Source organism: Microcaecilia unicolor, chromosome 6 (assembly GCF_901765095.1).
Source record: "Microcaecilia unicolor chromosome 6, aMicUni1.1, whole genome shotgun sequence".
Classification (NCBI taxonomy): domain Eukaryota; kingdom Metazoa; phylum Chordata; class Amphibia; order Gymnophiona; family Siphonopidae; genus Microcaecilia; species Microcaecilia unicolor.
The window spans coordinates 6,364,599-6,385,066 of NC_044036.1; the positions used below are offsets into that span (position 1 = coordinate 6,364,599).

The 20,468-nt window shown below is 51.2% G+C and overlaps 2 protein-coding genes across 4 annotated transcripts in view; one reads left to right on the forward strand and one right to left on the reverse strand.

Moving 5' to 3' along the window:
- LOC115471613 (aldo-keto reductase family 1 member A1-like) overlaps positions 1 to 20,468 on the reverse strand; it is a 182,259-nt gene that overhangs the window by 78,670 nt on the left and 83,121 nt on the right. The window lies entirely within an intron of this gene.
- PRDX1 (peroxiredoxin 1) overlaps positions 3,360 to 20,468 on the forward strand; it is a 91,556-nt gene continuing 74,447 nt past the window's right edge. The window contains exon 1 of one of the 2 annotated variants that reach the window (XM_030205330.1): positions 3,360 to 3,459. The gene's annotated coding sequence lies outside the window, so the exon portion shown is untranslated. The remainder of the gene's footprint in view (positions 3,460 to 20,468) is intronic. The other variant, XM_030205331.1, reaches the window with a different exon arrangement.

Genomic DNA, 20,468 nt, shown 5'->3' on the forward strand with positions numbered 1-20,468 from the left:
GGAAAATCCACTATTTCTGGGATAAGCAGTATAAAATGTTTTGTACTTTTTTGGGATCTTGCTGGGTATTTATGACCTGGATTGGCCACTGTTGGAAACAGGATGCTGGGCTTCATGGGCCTTTGGTCTGTCCCAGTATGGCAACACTTATGTACTTGGGATTCTGAATGGAATCTTGCTACTCTTTGGGGTTCTGCATAGAATGTTGCTACTATTTAGGTTTCTGCCAGGTACTTGTGACCTGGATTGGCCACTGTTGGAAACAGGATGCTGGGCTTGATGGACCTTTTGTCTTTCCCAGTATGGCAATACTTATGTACTTATGTAGTTTAGACAGAACTAGGCGGTTGCTCCAGGCAGAAGCTCATGGGGGACACCAAAGGTGCCCCTGAAGTCAAACCAAAACAACAGGTCCTGACAGCACAAACTCAAAGAAGCAACAGGACATATTTTTACCAGCAAAGAAGGTGGTCAGATTCCAAATAGCCCATTTACCCAGATTATTCTGGGAGGGGTGGTTTAGGAGTGTTCATGATTGAGGGGGCCAAAGGATCTACAGCCTAAACATTAATGTGGAAAGGCTGAAGATTCCCTGGGAGGCCTAATATCTTTCCTCCAGCTCTGCATGCCGTTTTAAAATGATTGGCTTATTGCACAGTCCTGAAGTGTGCATTTCCTCCAAGGCGCTGAATCTCAGTCATTGTAGAAATCATTCATTCTTTGAAGGGAAGTGTTTTTTTTTTTTTTTCACTTGCATGAAAAACCAAAATGGGTCAGAAGATTTTATTCATGAAATCAACCGTGAGAGCCGAAGCCAGTGTGAATGAAACACTTCTCTTTTCCTCTGTGCAGTGAAATATGATATAATCGGTATGGTTCTAAGCCCATGCTTATGAGGCTGAAGGATGTTGATGAAAAGATAAACCTGGAAGAAAGAAAAATGCTAAGTCACGCTCGCTGTGCAGACATGTGTGGAGGGAGGGAGGACCTAAGACTGTCTGATGAGGAGGGTGGGGACAGGATCCATCCTGTCTGCTCCATCTGGATCTGTGCAGAGAGAGGAGAGATGAGATACCTTGAATGGTACGGAAGACAAAGGAAGGGGTAACAGGACAAGTTCTTTTCACACGAGTTACCAAAGTACTACATTTAAATGGTTGAAATAATAGCAATATAAGATAAATGACAATGCACAGGAAGGAAAATCACCAAGACAGTTCCTAGCTGCTGGTTCATGTTGTCCCTGGTCAGATCATAGGATACCACATACCTTGCTGACCTGTAGAGAAGGGGATTTAGCTCACTGCGGCAGGATTAAGGCATAGGCATACTAGCCACATGGCTAGTGCCCAGCTGTTTAGAAGGGTCCCTCTCAGAGGTACTGAGTAGTTCCCAAGGCAGGTTTTTGCCCTGATAAACAGAAGGGGGAGGGGAGACTACAGCTACCACTGCCAACAGAAGTCTGGCTATTCTCCCTGCCTTGCCTCATTTGCATGTTCATCAGAGGGCAGAATGTGTCAGTGAACTGTCCTTCTTACCTGCTGCTTCTTCCTCTGTGCAGTCAGAACCATGTGGGGGAAATTTCCACAAAGGTCCAATCTCCTATATAATAATTTGTCAATCTGCGTCCCTGGATGGCTGGTTGGGTTCGTAACCGTATGCAAATGAGCTACTACGTAATCAGCTCGCCTCCAGCCTTCCCTTCCTTCTCAGTGTCCCGCCCTCGCGGAAAGTGGAAATTACATCAGAGGAGGGCGGGACACTGAGAGGGAAAGAAAGGGAAGGCTGGAGGCGAGCCGAGCCTGCCGTTTTCACTGACGCCGCTGCAACTTGAGGTAAAATAAAAGTTTTAAAGGAAAGGAGGCAGGAAGGAAGGAAAGGAGGGCTGTTGTGGGAGAAGAGGGCGGGCAGGTGAGGGCTGGGATTGAACTGGAACTCGGGTGCTTAAAAGGGGGGCAGGTGCAAGTCACTGGACATGGACGGGATGGGATGGCACAGGAGAATCGCTGGACATGGAGGGGAGGGCAGGGGAGAGAGGAGAAATCACTTAGACGATAGCCTTCCTAGGGCCTGTTTCATTTTTGGAGAAACAGGCTTTTTTGCTTATGTATTTATATTGTGGTGGGCAAGGCCAATTCACTTGTTTGCCTATGGCCTCCCAAATGATTTCCTGCCCTGTAGTTTATACCTTTTTAGTGATAGGTCAAGGTAAGTTACATTCAGGTATAGTAGGTACACCCTTATCCCTGGAAGGTTTACAGTTTATCTGTGTACAAGATTAATTGAGTTACCCAAGCTGACAAGGAGGGCATCAGTGGGATTTGAACCCAGCTTCACTGGTTGTCAGTCCACTGCTCCAACAGCTGTTCCTCCACTTGTTCTCCTCTTTGTACAAAGAGGGGAGAAGAAACATGGAGGCAGGTGGGGAGACCCTTTGGTGTTGGGAAGAGAAGAGGGCTGGAGGGAGAACATACAGACTCTGGGTTATGAATGAAACAGAGATGGGTATATGTGGGAAAGGGATAGAGGGGAAGGAAGTATTAAAGACTGGAGGGGGAGGGCAGAACTGGACGAGTAAGATGATAAGAGTTTTAGGGGTGAGGAAGGAGATATAGAGTTGGGGGGAGGGGGATGAACTGTAGGAGTAGTTGAGAATACAAGCTGTGTGACAGAGAGAGAGGAAAGGAGATATGTCATATAACAGCATTGGGGTGTAACACGGGGTAGATCATGGGGAGGGGGAAAGGGATACAACCAGCTGGGTGAGGAAGGAGATACAGAGTTGGAGGGACAAAGTGTAGTAGTAGTTTAGATTACAGACGCTTTGAGGGGGAGAAAGGAAAGTAGATATGATATATTAAGAGCATGGGGGGTGAAATAGGGGGTTAGATGGGTGAAGGGGAACTAGGTGAGTGAGGAGATGGAGGGATGATTTGTAGGCTCTGTGAGGGGGAGAAGAGAGGAAAGGAGATATAAGTTATATAACAACATTGGGGGTGTAACGCAGGGAAGTTGGGGAGGAGGGGAAGGGGTACAATTAGCTGAGTGAGGAGATAGAGGTTTTGGGGGTGAGGAAGGAGCTATAGAGTTGGAGGTGTGAAGTGTAGGAGTAGTTGAGATTAGAGACTCTTTGAGGGGGAGAAAGGAAAGTAGATCTGATATATTATGAGCATTGGGGGGTGAAATTGGGGGAGGGGAACTAGGTGAGTGAGGGATGAATTGTAGGCTCTGTGAGGGGAAAAGAGCATTGGGGGTATAAAAGGGGGCGGGGTAGAAGGAAGAGAAGTCAGTTGGTGGGCGGGGCTTCAGTCAGTGGGCGGGGCGACGTCCTCTCTCGCGACAGTGGTCGTTGCTATAAGAGAGCGGTTGTGCAGCGGCTCGCGCGCTTGTTCTGGCTGTGTGACTCGGGCGGGAAAGGCGAAGCGGCGGAGGTGACGGGTCATCGAGTGAGCAGTGTGAGTGAACCTGGGGAAGGGGGTTATGGGAGAGATGGTTTAGTGGTGGCGTCGGTGGGGGTCCCTTGTGGGGGGTGGGGGGGAGGGGTTTAGTTTCTGTGGTACAATGAAAGCGCTTTATCCGCAGGTGCCCTTGTTGTCGTCGTGGGGGGCGGTGGAGGGGTTGAGTGAGAAGGAAATGTCCCTGTTTGTCGTGTTGGTCCTAATGGTGAATCGGGCTTTGGACGCTGACGGAGGGCGGAGAGAGAGTCGGCGGGGAAACAGGTTAAACGGGTTGAGGATGTGGTGGGGGTGGGGAGCAGCCGTTTCTCGGAGTCTTTTGGCGCCACTGAAGAGTTGGGGGAGGGGGGAGTGACAGGAACCGGCGATGGGCTTTATTGTCTCCCCCTCCCGGAAGCTGTTTTTGCTGGTTGGTCCTGGGGGACGGGGGGGTCTGTGAGGGGAAGAAAAGGCGACGAAATGATCTGGGTCGGGACCAGGTTGAGAAATGGGTCCCTGTTTGTGCGGACTCAGCCCCTCCCTCCCTACCTACCTGGGGGGGTCAGATGATGCTGCTGTTTGAAAGGAGCTAAAAGTGAGTCTGGGAAAGCTCAGCCGCCACCTGTTGCCCTTCAACGTGAACAGAGCCTGCAATTAACTCCTTTGGATGGACCGGGTTCAAACAGTAGCATCTGACCCGCAGACTCGGGGGGGGGGGGGGGGGGGGGGGGGGGGGGGGGGGCTTGATTGCTACTATTTAGCATTTCTATAGCGCTACAAGGCGTACGCAGTGCTGCACAAACATAGAAGAAAGACAGTCCCTGCTCAAAGAGCTTACAATCTAATAGACAAAAAATAAAATAATCAAATCAATTGTGTACAGGAAGGAAGAGAGGAGGGAAGGTGGAGGCGAGTGGTTACGAGTCAAAAGCAATGTTAAAGAGGTGGGCTTTCAGTCTAGATTTAAAGGTGGCCAAGGATGGGGCAAGACATAGGGGCAAGTACCTGGCAGAAACCCAAATAGTAGCAACATTCCATGTAGAACCCCAAAGAGTAGCAAGATTCTAGAATTCTAAAGAATAACAAGATTCCATGCAGAATTTCAAAGTGTAGCAACATTCTATATAGAATCCCAAAGACTAGCAAGATTCCATTCAGAATCCTAAGTACATAAGGGTTGCCATACTGGGACAGACCGAAGGTCCATCATGCCCAGCATCCTGTTTCCAACAGTGGCCAATCCAGGTCACAAGTACTACTACTACTATTTAGCATTTCTATAGCGCTACAAGGCGTACGCAGCGCTGCACAAACATAGAAGAAAGACAGTCCCTGCTCAAAGAGCTTACAATCTAATAGACAAAAAATAAATCAAATCAATTAATGTGTACAGGAAGGAGGAGGTTACAAGTGGTTACGAGTCAAAAGCAATGTTAAAGAGTTGGACTTGATAAAGAAAGAAGCCAATCTCTCATCCTAGGCTGCTGCTTTCTCAGGCCCTTTCCCCGCTACCCTGATATACACCTTACTTACTAAAGACACTGAGCTCTGATGGGCTCTGGCGCAAATATGATGGTAGGGAGGCTATGAGCAGCTCTTCACATTTGCTGACAAGTAGGTACAGGGCGGGGGCGGGGAGCGCACCACAACGTTACAAGACTAGAAGGGTTAACCGGTTCTTCTGCTACTTTACTCACTACAGCATTCAGATCCCACCATAGTAACATAGTGGATGACGGCAGAAAAAGACCTGCACGGTCCATCCAGTCTGCCCAACAAGACAACTCATATGTGCTACATTTTGTGTATTCCCTACTTTGATTTCTACCTGTGCTCTTCAGGGCACAGACCGTATAAGTCTGCCCAGCACTATCCCTGCCTCCCAACCACTATCCCCGCCTCCCAACCACCGGCTCTGACACAGACCGTATAAGTCTGCCCAGCACTATCCCCGCCTCCCAACCACCGGCTCTGGCACAGACCGTATAAGTCTGCCCAGCACTATCCCTGCCTCCCAACCACCAGCCCCGCCTCCCACCACCGGCTCTGACACAGACCATATAAGTCTGCCCAGCACTATCCCCGCCTCCCAACCACCAGCCCTGCCTCCCACCACCGGCTCTGACACAGACCGTATAAGTCTTCCCAGCACTATCCCTGCCTCCCAACCACCAGTCCCACCTCCCACCACTGGCTCTGGCACAGACCGTATAAGTCTTCCCAGCACTATCCCTGCCTCCCAACCACCAGCCCTGCCTCCCAACCACCGGCTCTGGCACAGACCGTATAAGTCTGCCCAGCACTATCCCTGCCTCCCAACCACCAGCCCCGCCTCCCAACCACCAGCTCTGGCACAGACCGTATAAGTCTGCCCAGCACTATCCCTGCCTCCCAACCACCAGCCCCACCTCCCAACCACCAGCTCTGGTACAGACTGTATAAGTCTGCCCAGCACTATCCCCGCCTCCCAACCACCGGCTCTGACACAGACCGTATAAGTCTGCCCACTACTACTACTTATCATTTCTATAGCGCTACTATCCCCGCCTCCCAACCACCGGCTCTGGCACAGACCGTATAAGTCTGCCCAGCACTATCCCCAGGTCCCAGCAATAAAACAAAACCCCCAAACTACATTTATACATGGACTAGAAGGTTTTCTGCATAAATGTGTAAGGCTGATGGAACAACTGCCACAAAACAGATATGGACATAGTATTGCAGGGCATCAGGGGCCAATGCAGAAAGCTTTGCCATGGCTACTGCACGTTTAACACTTTTCCTGCAAGATAAGTGTGGAAAAGGTGGCTGTTAAAACTCCTGCAAAAATGTCCACTGCATTCAAATAAATACAAATGCTGTTATTTCAATGCTGTATGGTTCTCTCTGTTGTAACTCACTCAAAACTTGTTGCTTAAGCAAGCTATAAATGCTGTTATTAAAGTAAAAATTAGTAGTAGTACAAATATTGCTGGGGAAAAATTACCCTTGGATCTGGTTGAGAGGCGAGTAGAATGCCAGTTATCTAGACTATCCTCTGCAGAGGGTGGCCAGATGATAAATGTAAAGAAAACAAGATTACAGCATTGCGTATTAAAACATTACTTTAATATGCAATGGTGTAGATCAAGTGCAAGTAAATCGATTGTTTGCTTGTTTTTTGTTCCAAAAGTACAAACACTAAGGGACACTTGGACGTTGCAAGGAAATACTTTTAAAACAAATAGGAAATAGTTTTTCACTTAATGAATAGTTAAGCTCCAGAACTCTAGGTAACAGCAGCTAGCGTATCTGGTTAAAAAAAAAAGATTTGCGCATAACGGACCTTGAAGGTTTTTGGAGGCTTCTGCATGTCGGAGTCTTGATCCAGTGGTAAGGGGGAAAGGAGTTTTTGTCAAATTGTTATTAATAAATAAACCTTGTTGAAACGAACGTTAAATATTGCGAGGGGACAAAAGTTAAAAGATTAATGAAGGTGTATAATATTTGACATTTATTGCAGTTAATGTTCATTGGTTGACTGTACTGGTACTTATAACATGCAAACATAATTTTTGTGCTTCATTAATAAAAACTGTTGAAACATAAAAAAAAGATTAGCGCACATTCCTGGAGGTACCCCCGCTATCCTCCCTCAACTCTACCTCCCTGCCCCAGATATCCAGTAGTCCTCCTGGTTGTCTAGTAACCCTCTTCCCCATTCAAAGTAAAACATTCTCTGGTACTCTAGTACCCTGCCTACTTCCACACACGGACAGCCTAGTGGGCCCCTCTCCAATTCTTCCCCCTGACCTTACCCCTTTTCCTCAGTGTTAGGGAATAAGTCTATATCATTGTCTAGTGGCACCCTGCCCCTGAGCCCATCCTCTGAACCTTCATAGGAAGCAGGACTGATGCTGACATGCTCCTTCTCCAGTTCTTGTATATTAAAAAATGGCAGCACCCTGTTCCGCCTGGTACATCTTGGATGGGGGCCACTAAGACCACTAGGGATATACTCGGGGAAGGAGAATGACCTATGCAGATGGTGGTATGTCTGTATTTTTTCTTTAACACATCACCTTCCTGTCGGTGACTAAACAGTGAGCTGACAGGAAGGGTGACATTTAACAATGAGCTGTGGATTACTGCTGCAATTTTAGCATGCTAGTAACTTGCATAGTTGTTTATAGTATGCTATGTTTGCTAGCAGTAATTTCATTGTGGAGCCATAGCTCTGTGAGGTTACCTTGATTAATGCACAAACTGATTCAAATGTTCATGTTATTAGCTTACTGCATCAGCAAGTAAAACTCTCTTCACATTAGAAGCTATATTTTTGGCCATCAGCCCTTGGCTTTCTGCATTGGCCATACTGTTATCTTCAGCCTTGCACTGTGTTTAAAGATTAAAGTAATTTTGCTTGACCTAATCATTGTTGCGTATGTTATAACTTCAGTTTTTGCTACTGTTACTCGTGGTCCAGATGCACAAAACCTAACAAGCCAGCAACATGGTTTTTACACTGGTTCTAGCTAGTTTAGCAAGCACAGAATTTAGCCAGATATGTACAAAAGGGTTCTGTGAGCTCTTTCCTGTCATGGTAGCTATTATAATGAGCTAATTACTATACAAATGTGCATGCCAAGTGATGCACAGAAAAAGCCCCTTTCTTTGCCGTGGAAAATTTAACAGGAGTCTGGAGTTCTTCATTGTTGCAAGCGGTGGCGTAGCTAAGGGGGCCTGGGCCCATGGTTTTGCTGGCGGGGGTCCCCAACCCCACCAGCTGAAGTCTTCTCCAGCATTGGTCTCCGGTGCTGCCGCATTGCCTGCCCTGCTTTTTCCCCCTAAAGTCCTGCACTCTCCTTTTAGTGAAACAATTTCACTAAAAGGAGCATGCAGGATGTGAGGGGGAAGAGAGAGCAGGGCAGGCAATGCAGCGGTGCTGGACAAGGCTTCAGCTGGCGGGGGTTAGGAACTCCAGCCAGCTGAGGTATTTGCTGCTGCAGTGGGGGGGGGGGGGGGTAGACCAAAATGTGCCCCCTCTCGGACTCTGGCCCCCTCCCACTGTGAGGTCTGTCTATGCCCCTGGTTACAAGAGAGCTTTACGTTTTTTAAAGTTTGTACTGCTAAAACCTGTCGTTCCTTTCTCTATCACCAAAATTTGCCCTTTCCTTTCTGAGCACACTACCAGAATCCTCATACACACTCTTACCACCTCTCGCTTACTATTGCAACTTCCATATCATCAAGCTGATCAATCCATAGACTGGTGGGTTGTGTCCATCTACCAGCAGGTGGAGATAGAGAGCAAACTTTTGCCTCCCTATATGTGGTCATGTGCTGCCGGAAACTCCCCAGTATGTTCTCTATCTCAGCAGGTGGTGGTCACACACAGCAGCAGCTCTGGCTAGGCCTCCAAGCCTAATTTTTAGGTTTTGTTGAGTGCCTGGGGTTGAGGGCTCTTTTGAGCAAGTGCAAACCTGGTGGTGCCAGGTCCCTCCTTTTCTCCCCCCTCCCGCTGGCTCCGTTAAAAAAAAAAAAAAAATTTTTTAAACGTCCTTAAAGGCGTTTATTTCGACGTTTATTTAAACGTTCATTGCAGCTACTCACTGGGACACCAGTTCGTTACAGCTCGGAGCGGACAGCAGGTAATTTTTACCTTTTTATAGCGGGCAGGGGGTTCCCCGATTCTTCTCCTCGTGGCATATGGCGTCGGAGGGCGAGGGCGCAAAGGGTCGCTCCCCGGATCGCTTGAGCGCTTCTAGAGGGGATGCGGGGGTCTTACAGCCTGATTCGCCGTTGTTGGGTGACAGTTTCGTGACCGATGAATGTCCCGGTCCTTCCTCCGGCGTGGCGGTTTTTCCCGCCATAAACGCCCATCCCCCGCTCCTCGCCTCCGCCATCTTGGCCGGCCACGCGGCTCGGACGGCTTCTTCGTGGGCCGCCCTTGAGGTTGGAGACATTAATGCCATGAACGCCCTTAATTTGGGCGACGGCACAAAAGCGGCTAAAGTTAAGCGCCGTTCTTCCCGCGCGGCTCCTTTGCGGAGTGTCGCGCCGGACGCCATTTTGGATGCGCAGCATGTCTCTCCCCCGCTCTTGCGAGCGCCGGTTGAGGGTGCGTCTAGGGCTGTTGCCCAGGCTGCGGAAGTGCACAGTCTGGGGGGTTTCTCCCCCGTGTTTGTTTTGCTGCTGCATCAGGCTTTCCTCATGCAAAACGCTGCCCCTGCTCCCTCGTCTGGTAAAGAGGTTGAGGTTCCCAGAGGTAAACGCCCTCGGGTTGATTCCCAGGCCTTGGAGGACTTTGTCTCCTCCGATGTAGATGAGGGCAGCGTGTCTGAGGTCTCCCAACGGTCCTTTGCGGATTCCTTGGAGGAGACGGATCCCCGCTCGGATGGAGCGGATGACCCCTCTGCAGCGGCTCTTTAGCTCAGAGGTTTTGCCCAACCTGTTAGTGCAGGCCATGGGCATTTTGAAGATTTCCTCTCCGGAGGACGTCTCTCCCTCAGCCCCTGTTGGCTCTGCCATTATGCTGGGGACGAAGCGCCCGCCTAGAACCTTCCACATGCATGATGCCATGCACTCCTTAATTTCGGCTCAATGGGATGTCCCGGAAGCGAGCCTTAAAGTGGCTAGGGCTATGTCCCGCCGCTATCCTTTGCCTGAAGGTGAACGTGAGGCCTTTCTGTGGCCTACCGTGGCTTCTTTAATCACTGCGGTGACTAAGAAAACGGCGTTACCAGTGGAAGGTGGCACGGCCCTAAAGGACGCCCAAGACAGAGGATTGGAGGCGGCCTTAAGGTCGTCCTTTGAGGCGGCTGCTTTAAGTTTGCAGGCCTCAGTTTGCGGCTCCTATGTGGCCAGGGCGTGCCTGACTATGGTGCAGCGGGCTTCCCCCTCAGATCATTCCTTGAGGGCTGTTTGGCCGGCCCTGGAATCGGGCTTAGCCTATTTGGCAGACTTGCTGTATGATGTCTTGAGAGCCTCAGCTAAAGGCATGGCTCAGACAATCTCTGCGCGGCGGTGGCTTGGGCTGAAACATTGGTCTGCTGACCATGCCTCTAAATCCCGCCTGGCTAGATTGCCTTTTAAAGGCAAGCTGCTCTTTGGGGTCGAGCTGGACAAAATCGTGACCGATCTCGGCACGTCTAAGGGCAAGAAGTTACCAGAGGTCAGGGCTCGGGCTAGTACTCGCCCTGGTACCTCCAGAGGACGGGCTCAGGAAGCCCGTCGGTACCGCCCGGGCAGGTCGGGCTCCTCTGCCCTCTCTTCCTTCAAGAGGAACTTCTCCCCCAAGCAGCATTCCTTTCGCCGTCCCGGAGGTGCTCCCTCCGGTCCTCCCCCAGGGTCTCGTACCCAATGACGGGGCCTTGGTCCACGCCTCAGTGCAGATTGGAGGACGGCTGTCCTCGTTTATGGGCGAGTGGACCACAATAACTTCAGACGCTTGAGTGCTGGAAGTCATCAGAGACGGCTACAAGCTAGAGTTCTGCCGACCCTTAAAAGACGGGTTTGTACTCTCTCCCTGCAAGTCTCCGGTCAAAGCTGTGGTAGTGCAGCAGACCTTGGACAATCTGTTCCGCCTGGGGGCGGTCGTTCCGGTGCCAGAGAATCAGCCTGGCAAGGGACGTTACTCCTTTTTCTTTGTGATTCCAAAGAAAGGAGGTTCTGTACGGCCTATCCTCGACCTCAAGGGGTCCATTGGGCCTTGAAAGTTCGGCACTTTCGCATGGAGACCCTCCGCTCTGTTATAGCGGCAGTGAAGGCAGGAGAGTTCCTGGCATCCTTGGACTTCAAGGACGCGTACTTGCATATTCCCATCTGGCCTCCTCATCAACGCTTTTTACGTTTTGCAGTACTGGTCGACACTTCCAGTTCAGAGCCCTCCCGTTCGGGTTGGCTACTGCTCCGCGGACCTTCTCCAAAGTAATGGTGGTCATCGCGGCCTTCCTGTGGAAGGAAGGAGTTCAAGTCCATTCTTATCTGGACGACTGGTTGATCCAAGCCCCTCTTAGGCAGAGTGCGGCAAAGCTGTGAACCGGCTGGTTGCTCTTTCGAGCTCCCTGAGGTGGATCATCAACTGGGAGAAAAGCCAGCTGCGCCCGACTCAGTCCCTGGAGCATTTGGGAGTTCGATTCGACACCCAAGTGGGCAGAGTGTTCCTGCCAGACAATTGGATTGTCAAGCTTCAGGCTCAGGTGGACTAGTTCCTAGTAGCCTCTCCTATTCGGACTTGGGACTATGTGCAGCTGTTGGGCTCTATGTCGGCCACGATGGATGTAGTGCCCTGGGCCAGGGCTCATATGAGACCACTTCGACAATCTCTGCTGCTGCGCTGGACTCCGATGTCGGAGGATTATGCTGTGCGCCTTCCCTTGGACCCAGCAGTGCGCAAGGCGCTGAGCTGGTGGACGCAGACAGACAAGTTGTCTGCAGGAATGCCTCTGGTGACCCCGGAGTGGATTGTCGTCACGACGGACGCCTCTTTGTCGGGCTGGGGAGCCCTCTTCTTGGGAAGGACAGCGCAGGGTCTCTGGGCTCCTGCAGAGGCAAAGTGGTCTATCAACCTCCTGGAACTCAGAGCCATTCGGTTGGCGTTTTTTGGAGTTCATCCCGGTACTGGCGTTGAAGCCAGTACGGGTCCTGTTGGACAATGCCACGGCTGTGGTCTATGTCAACCGCCAGGGAGGTACCAAGAGCGCCCCTCTAGCCAAGGCAGCTGTGAATCTATGCCAGTGGGCGGTAGCGAGCCTGGAGCAGCTGTCAGCAGCCCACATTGCCGGAGTCATGAATGTCAAGGCGGACTTTCTCAGTCGCCATACCTTGGATCCCGGAGAGTGGCAGTTATCGGCTCAGGCGTTCTTGGATATCACGAAGCGCTGGGGCCAGCCGAGCCTAGATCTATTGGCGTCATCGGCCAGTTGCCAAGTGCAGCGTTTTTTCAGCAGAGGACGGGACCCTCGATCTCTGGGAGTCGATGCTCTCCTCTAACAGTGGCCAACACGAGCTTCTCTATGTGTTCCCGCCCTGGCCCATGTTGGGCAGGGTGCTAGACCGATTGGCAAAGCATCCGGGCTGGATAATCCTGGTGGGGCTGCCAGTGGAGCAGGGTCTGTTACATCAGGGTCCCGTGGTGATGGAGGATCCCTCCCCCTTTGGGCTTACGGCCTGGCTATTGAGCGGCAGCGTCTGAGGAAGAAGGACTTCTCAGACAAGGTCATCGCCACTATGCTGAGAGCGAGGAAGCGCTCTACTTTTACTGCTTACGCCAGGGTTTGGCGTACCTTTGCAGCGTGGCGAAGCAGGCTCATTTTCTTCATTCGCTGCTCCAATTTCTTCAGTGTTGGCATTCCTGCAAGAAGGTCTGGAGAAAGGCCTGTCGCTCAGTTCCCTTTAAGTCCAGGTAGCGGCCCTGGCTTGCTTCAGGGACCGCCTGAAGGATGCTTCCCTGGCTTCGTAGCCAGATGTGGTGCGTTTTCTCAAGGGAGTTAAGCACCTGCGCCCTCCTCTGCACTCAATGGTGCCTGCGTGGAATTTTAACCTGGTGCTCAGAGCATTACAGAAGCCGCCTTTTGAACCCTTGTTGAGGGCATCTCTGAAAGACCTGACGTTGAAAGCAGTCTTTTTGGTGGCTATCCTTCAGCCAGAAGAGTTTCCGAGCTCCAGGCACTCTCATGTCGAGAGTCTTTTCTGCAGTTCACTGAGGCAGGAGTGACTATTCGCACAGTGCCTTCCTTCCTGCCCAAGATTGTTTCTCGCTTCCATGTGAATCAGCAGCTCTGTCTCCCTTCCTTTTGTAGGGAGGACTACCCAGAGGAGTACTCTGCTCTTAAATATCTGGATGTGAGACGAGTCATCATCAGATACTTGGAAGTGACCAATGATTTCCGGAAATCGGATCATCTGTTTGTCCTGTTGGCAGGTCCTCGTAAGGGTCTGCAGGCTGCTAAGCCTCCAGTGGCAAGATGGGTCAAGGAAGTCATTGCCGCGGCTTAGGTGGCCGCGGGGAAGGTGCCGCCTATCCAGCTGAAGGCTCACTCCACTAGAACTCAGGCGGCCTCGATGGCAGAGGCCGGGTCCGTCTCCTTGGAAGAGATATGCAAGGCGGCAACTTGGGCATCGGCCCATACATTCTCCAAGCATTACCGCTTGACTGTGGCGGCACGGGCGGAGGCCCGGTGTGGAGCTTCAGTGTTGAGTTCAGGGATTTCTATGTCCCGCCCTGGGTGAGTACTGCTTCGGTACATCCCACCAGTCTATGGATTGATCAGCTTGATGATATGGAAGGTAAAATTATGTATAATCATACCTGATAATTTTCTTTCCATTAATCATAGCTGATCAATCCATAGCCCCGCCCAGATATCTGTATGGTTTCTATTCTGGTTGCATTTCAGGTTCAAGTTTAGTCTTCAGTTACTTCAGGAAGACTTCGGGTTCAAGTTTTTTCACTTGGATTCTTCAAGAGTTGAGACGAGTTTGTGTTACAGTGAGCTGCTGCATTCCTCTCCCCTCCGTTTTACGGGGCTGGATTGAGACATAAATTCTGCCGGCACTCCCTCCCGCTTCGTGCGGTTGTAGGGCAGTTTTGTACCCCTCCCGCTTCGGCGGTGCTAGGGTCAGTCAGCTCCTCCCGCGGTTGCGGTTGCAGGATAAGCCAGATCCCCCCCGCATCGGCGGGTGTGGTGTCCCTCCCCCGCTCCACGGGGATGAGCTGGACGGATTCCCCTCCCCCACTTGTGTGGGGATGAGCTGGGTTAATTCCCCTCCCCCACTTGTGTGGGGATGAGCTGGGTTAATTCCCCTCCCCCGTTTCGGCGGTGGTGAGCTGGGCAGAGTGTCCCTTTGTGGGTGTAATTCTCTAAGTGCTGAGTCCTGCAGATGGAGCTTTGATATCGACATACTGAGGAGTTTCCGGCAGCACATGACCACATATAGGGAGGCAAAAGTTTGCTCTCTATCTCCACCTGCTGGTAGATGGACACAACCCACCAGTCTATGGATTGATCAGCTATGATTAATGGAAAGAAAATTATCAGGTATGATTATACATAATTTTACCTTGCTTCTCACTTGTCTCCCACTTAGCCATCTCTCTCCTCTTCAATCTGTTCAAAATTCTGCTGCACAACTAATATTCCGCCAGTGTCGTTATGCTCATATTAGCCCTCTCCTCAAGTCACTTCACTGGCTTCCTATCCGTTTCCGCATACAGTTCAAACTCCTCTTATTGACCTATGTGCATTTACTCTGCAGCTCCTCAGTACCTCTCCACTCTCATCTCTCCCTACATTCCTCCCCGGGAACTCCATTCACTGGGTAAATCTCTCTTATCTGTTCCCTTCTCCTCCACTGCTAACTCCAGACTCTGTTCCTTTTATCTTGCTGCACCATATGCTGCAATAGACTTCTCTAGCCAGTACGTCAAGCTCCATCTCTGGCCGTCTTCAAATCTAAGCTAAAAGCCCACCTTTTTGATCTTGCTTTTAACACCTAGCCCTTATTCACTTGTTCAGAACCCTTATTTTATCATCCTTTAATATTCTCTTGTTTGTCCTAATTAGATTGTAAGCTCTGTTGAGCAGGGACTGTCTCTTCATGTTCAAGTGTACAGTGCTGCGTACTTCTAGTAGCGCTATAGAAATAAGTAGTAGTAGTACTTCAATCTCTTATGCTTCCCGGCAAAAGTAGTGCATTTAGTAGGTCATTTTGAGAGAAGCAGGGAAGACGCCAGAGCCCTAACACAACAGTTTACCCATTAGCTTCTGTTCCAGCTCGAGCATACATCACAGTAGTTTTGAGAGGAAAAAAAATGGTACGCTGGCTTTCATACACGCAGCTTCTTTGCGTGTATGAAAGCTGTATACAAGCACTGCTGTGAGCATGCGCAGAGCAGTCAAAGTTTAGTGATTGACTGTTCTGTGCATGCTCAGCTGACTGTAGCGCCCCTCCCCCCTCCAGTCAAGCTGCTCGCAGCTTTTGTGAGCAGCTCATTTGCATGTGATTCTTTATGGGGACCTTTCTGCCCCCTTTCTGGATCGGAGTATAGTTGTGATTTACATAAGTATTGCCATACTGGGACCAACCAAAGGTGCATCAAGTCCGGCATCCTGTTTCTAACAGTAGCCAATCCAGGTCACAAGTACCTGGCAAGATCCCCCAAAAGTACATTATATTTTATGCTGCTTATCCTAGAAATAAGCAGTGGATTTTCCCCAAGTCCATTTTAATAACGGTCTTCAGACTTTTCCGTTAAGAAGCCGTCCAAACCTTTTAAAACCCCGTTAAGATAACTGCTTTTACTACATTCTCTGGCAGCAAATTATTGAGTGAAGAAAAACTCTCTCCAATTCGTTTTAAATTTACTACTTTATAGCTTAATCGCATGCTCCCAAGTCCTAGTATTTTTGGAAAGAGCAAACAAGCGATTCATGTCTACCTGTACCACTCCACTCATTTTATAGAGCTCTATCTCCCCACAGCCATATTTTCTCCAAGCTGAAGAGCCCTAGCTGCTTTAGCCTTTCCTCATAGGGAAATCTTCCCATCTCCTTTATTATTTTCATTGTTCTTCTCTGTACCTTTTCTAATGCCACTATATCTTTTTTTGAGATGCGGCGACCAGAATTGCATACAATATTTGGGGTGCGGTTGCACAGTGGAGCGATACAAAGGCAATATAACATCTTCATTTTTGTCTTCCATTCCTTACCTAACATTCTATTTGCTTTCTTAGCTGTCACCGCACATTGAGCAGATGGTTTCAACGTATCAATGCCCCGCCGCCTAGATCCTTTTCCTGGTTGGTGACTTTTAACATGGAACCTTGCATTACATAGCAGTAATTTGGGTTCCTCTTTCCCACATGTATCACTTTGCATTTGCTCACATTAAACGTCATCTGCCATGTAGATGCCCAGTTTCATAAGGTCCTCTTGTAATTTTTCACAATCCTCTTGCGATTTAACCACTAATTTGTGGCTGCATAATAAGAGATTGAATAAGATTTCAATCTTGGCCTTCGGTAATGGTCACTTTTCAGATATTTGAGATCTGCTTTTGTAGACTTCAGGCTGGCTAGTAGGTGGGCTTGTTCCTGGCTATGGAGAGGATAGCAAGGATGAAAGTTGACCAACACATTCTAAATCACTTGTTTCCATATCATCAAGCTGATCAATCCATAGACTGGTGGGTTGTGTCCATCTACCAGCAGGTGGAGATAGAGAGCAAACTTTTGCCTCCCTATATGTGGTCATGTGCTGCCGGAAACTCCCCAGTATGTTCTCTATCTCAGCAGGTGCTGGTCACACACAGCAGCAGCTCTGGCTAGGCCTCCAAGCCTAATTTTTAGGTTTTGTTGAGTGCCTGGGGTTGAGGGCTCTTTTGAGCAAGTGCAAACCTGGTGGTGCCAGGTCCCTCCTTTTCTCCCCCCTCCCGCTGGCTCCGTTAAAAAAAAAAAAAAAAAAAAAAAAAATTTTGAACGTCCTTAAAGGCGTTTATTTCGACGTTTATTTAAGCGTCTATTGCAGCTACTCACTGGGACACCAGGTCGTTACAACTCGGAGCGGACAGCAGGTAATTTTTACCTTTTTATAGCGGGCAGGGGGTTCCCCGATTCTTCTCCTCGTGGCATATGGCGTCGGAGGGCGAGGGCGCAAAGGGTCGCTCCCCGGGTCGCTTGAGCGCTTCTAGAGGGGATGCGGGGGTCTTAAAGCCTGATTCGCCCTTGTTGGGTGACAGTTTCGTGACCGATGAATGTCCCGGTCCTTCCTCCGGCGTGGCGGTTTTTCCCGCCATAAACGCCCATCCCCCGCTCCTCGCCTCCGCACTCTTGGCCGGCCACGCGGCTCGGACGGCTTCTTCTTGGGCCGCCCTTGAGGTTGGAGACATTAATGCCATGAACGCCCTTAATTTGGGCGACGGCACAGAAGCGGCTAAAGTTAAGAGCTGTTCTTCCCGCGCGGCTCCTTCGCGGAGTTTCGCGCCGGACGCCATTTTGGATGCGCAGCATGTCTCTCCCCCGCTCTTGCGAGCGCCGGTTGAGGGTGCGTCTAGGGCTGTTGCCCAGGCTGCGGAAGTGCACAGTCTGGGGGGTTTCTCCCCCGAGTTTGTTTTGCTGCTGCATCAGGCCTTCCTCATGCACAACGCTGCCCCTGCTCCCTCGTCTGGTAAAGAGGTTGAGGTTCCCAGAGGTAAACGTCCTCGGGTTGATTCCCAGGCCTTGGAGGAATTTGTCTCCTCCGATGTAGATGAGGGCAGCGTGTCTGAGGTCTCCCAACGGTCCTTTGCGGATTCCTTGGAGGAGACGGATCCCCGCTCGGATGGAGCGGATGACCCCTCTGCAGCGCGGCTTTTTAGCCCAGAGGATTTGCCCAACCTGTTGTTACAGGCCATGGACACTTTGAAGATTTCCTCTCCGGAGGACGTCTCTCCCTCAGCCCCTGTTGGCTCTGCCATTATGCTGGGGACGAAGCGCCCGCCTAGAACCTTCCACGTGCATGATGCCATGCACACCTTAATTTCGGCTCAATGGGATGTCCCAGAAGCGAGCCTTAAAGTGCTAGGGCTATGTCCCGCCTCTATCCTTTGGCTGTGAGTGAACGTGAGGCCTATCTGTGGCCTACCGTGGATTCTTTAATCACTGCGGTGACTAAGAAAACGGCGTTGCCGGTGGAAGGTGGCACGGCCCTAAAGGACGCCCAAGACAGAAGATTGGAGGCGGCCTTAAGGTCGTCCTTTGAGGCGGCTGCTTTAAGTTTGCAGGCCTCAGTTTGCGGCTCCTATGTGGCCAGGGCGTGCCTGACTATGGTGCAGCGGGCTTCCCCCTCGGATCATTCCTTGAGGGCTGATTGGCCGGCCCTGGAATCGGGCTTAGCCTATTTGGCAGACTTGCTGTATGATGTCTTGAGGGCCTCAGCGAAAGGCATGGCTCAGACAATCTCTGCGCGGCGGTGGCTTTGGCTGAAACATTGGTCTGCTGACCACGCCTCTAAATCCCGCCTGGCTAGGTTGCCTTTTAAAGGCAAGCTGCTCTTTGGGGTCGAGCTGGACAAAATCGTGACCGATCTCGGCACGTCTAAGGGCAAGAAATTACCAGAGGTCAGGGCTCGGGCTAGTACTCGTCCCGGTACCTCCAGAGGACGGTTGCAGGAAGCCCGTCGGTACCCGCCCGGGCAAGTCGGGTTCCTCTGCCCCCTCTTCCTTCAAGAGGAATTTCTCCCCCAAGCAGCATTCCTTTCGCAGAGACCGCCGTCCCGGAGGTGCTCCCTCCGGTCCTCCCCCAGGGTCTCGTACCCAATGACGGGGTCTTGGTCCACGCCCCAGTGCAGATTGGAGGACGGCTGTCCTCGTTTCTGGGCGAGTGGACCACAATAACTTCAGACGCGTGGGTGCTGGAAGTCATCAGAGACGGCTACAAACTAGAGTTCTGCCGACCCTTAAAAGACGGGTTTGTACTCTCTCCCTGCAAGTCTCCGGTCAAAGCTGTGGCAGTGCAGCAGACCTTGGACAATCTGATCCGCCTGGGTGCGGTCGTTCCGGTGCCAGAAAGTCAGCTTGGCAAGGGACGTTACTCCATTTACTTTGTGGTACCAAAGAAAGGAGGTTCTGTCCGGCCTATCCTCGATCTCACAGGGGTCAATCGGGCCTTGAAAGTGCGGCACTTTCGCATGGAGACTCTCCGCTCTGTTATAGCGGCAGTGAAGGCAGGAGAGTTCCTGGCATCCTTGGACATCAAGGAAGCGTACCTGCATATTCCCATCTGGCCTCCTCATCAACGCTTTCTGCGTTTTGCAGTCCTGGGACGACACTTCCAGTTCAGAGCCCTCCCTTTCGGGTTGGCTACTGCTCCGCGGACCTTTTCCAAAGTAATGGTGGTCATCGCGGCCTTCCTACGAAAGGAAGGGGTACAAGTCCATCCTTATCTGGACGACTGGTTGATCCGAGCCCCCTCTTATGCAGAGTGCGGCAAAGCTGTGGACCGGGTAGTTGCTCTTTTGAGCTCCCTGGGATGGATCATCAACTGGGAGAAGAGCCAGCTGCGCCCGACTCAGTCCCTGGAGTACCTGGGAGTTCGATTCGACACCCAAGTGGGCAGAGTGTTCCTGCCAGACAATCGAATTGTCAAACTTCAGGCTCAGGTGGACCAGTTCCTAGTAGCCTCTCCCCTTCGGGCTTGGGACTATGTGCAGCTGTTGGGCTCTATGACGGCCACGATGGAAGTTGTGCCCTGGGCCAGGGCTCATATGAGACCACTTCAACACTCTTTGCTGCAGCGCTGGACTCCGATGTCGGAGGATTATGCTGTGCGCCTTCCCTTGGACCCAGCAGTGCGCAAGGCGCTGAGCTGGTGGATGCAGACAGACAAGTTGTCTGCGGGAATGCCTCTGGTGACCCCAGAGTGGATTGTCGTCACGACGGACGCCTCGTTGTCGGGCTGGGGAGCCCACTGCTTGGGAAGGACAGCGCAGGGGCTCTGGTCTCCTGCAGAGGCAAAGTGGTCTATCAACCTCCTGGAACTCAGAGCCATTCGGTTGGCACTTTTGGAGTTCATCCCGGTACTGGTGTTGAAGCCTGTACGGGTCCTGTCGGACAATGCCACGGCTGTGGCCTATGTCAACCGCCAGGGAGGTACCAAGAGCGCCCCTCTAGCCAAGGAGGCTATGAATCTTTGCCAGTGGGCGGAAGCGAACCTGGAGCAGCTTTCAGCGGCCCACATTGCCGGAGTCATGAATGTCAAGGCGGACTTTCTCAGTCGCCATACCTTGGAGCCCGGAGAGTGGCAGCTATCTGCTCAGGCGTTCTTGGACATCACGAAGCGCTGGGGCCAGCCGAGCCTAGATCTGATGGCGTCATCGGCCAATTGCCAAGTGCTGCGCTTTTTCAGCAGAGGACGGGACCCTCGATCCCTGGGAGTAGATGTTCTTCTCCAACAGTGGCCGACACAAGAGCTTCTCTATGTGTTCCCGCCCTGGCCCATGTTGGGCAGGGTGCTAGACCGGGTGGCAAAGCATCCCGGCAGGGTAATCCTGGTGGGTCCGGATTGGCCCAGGC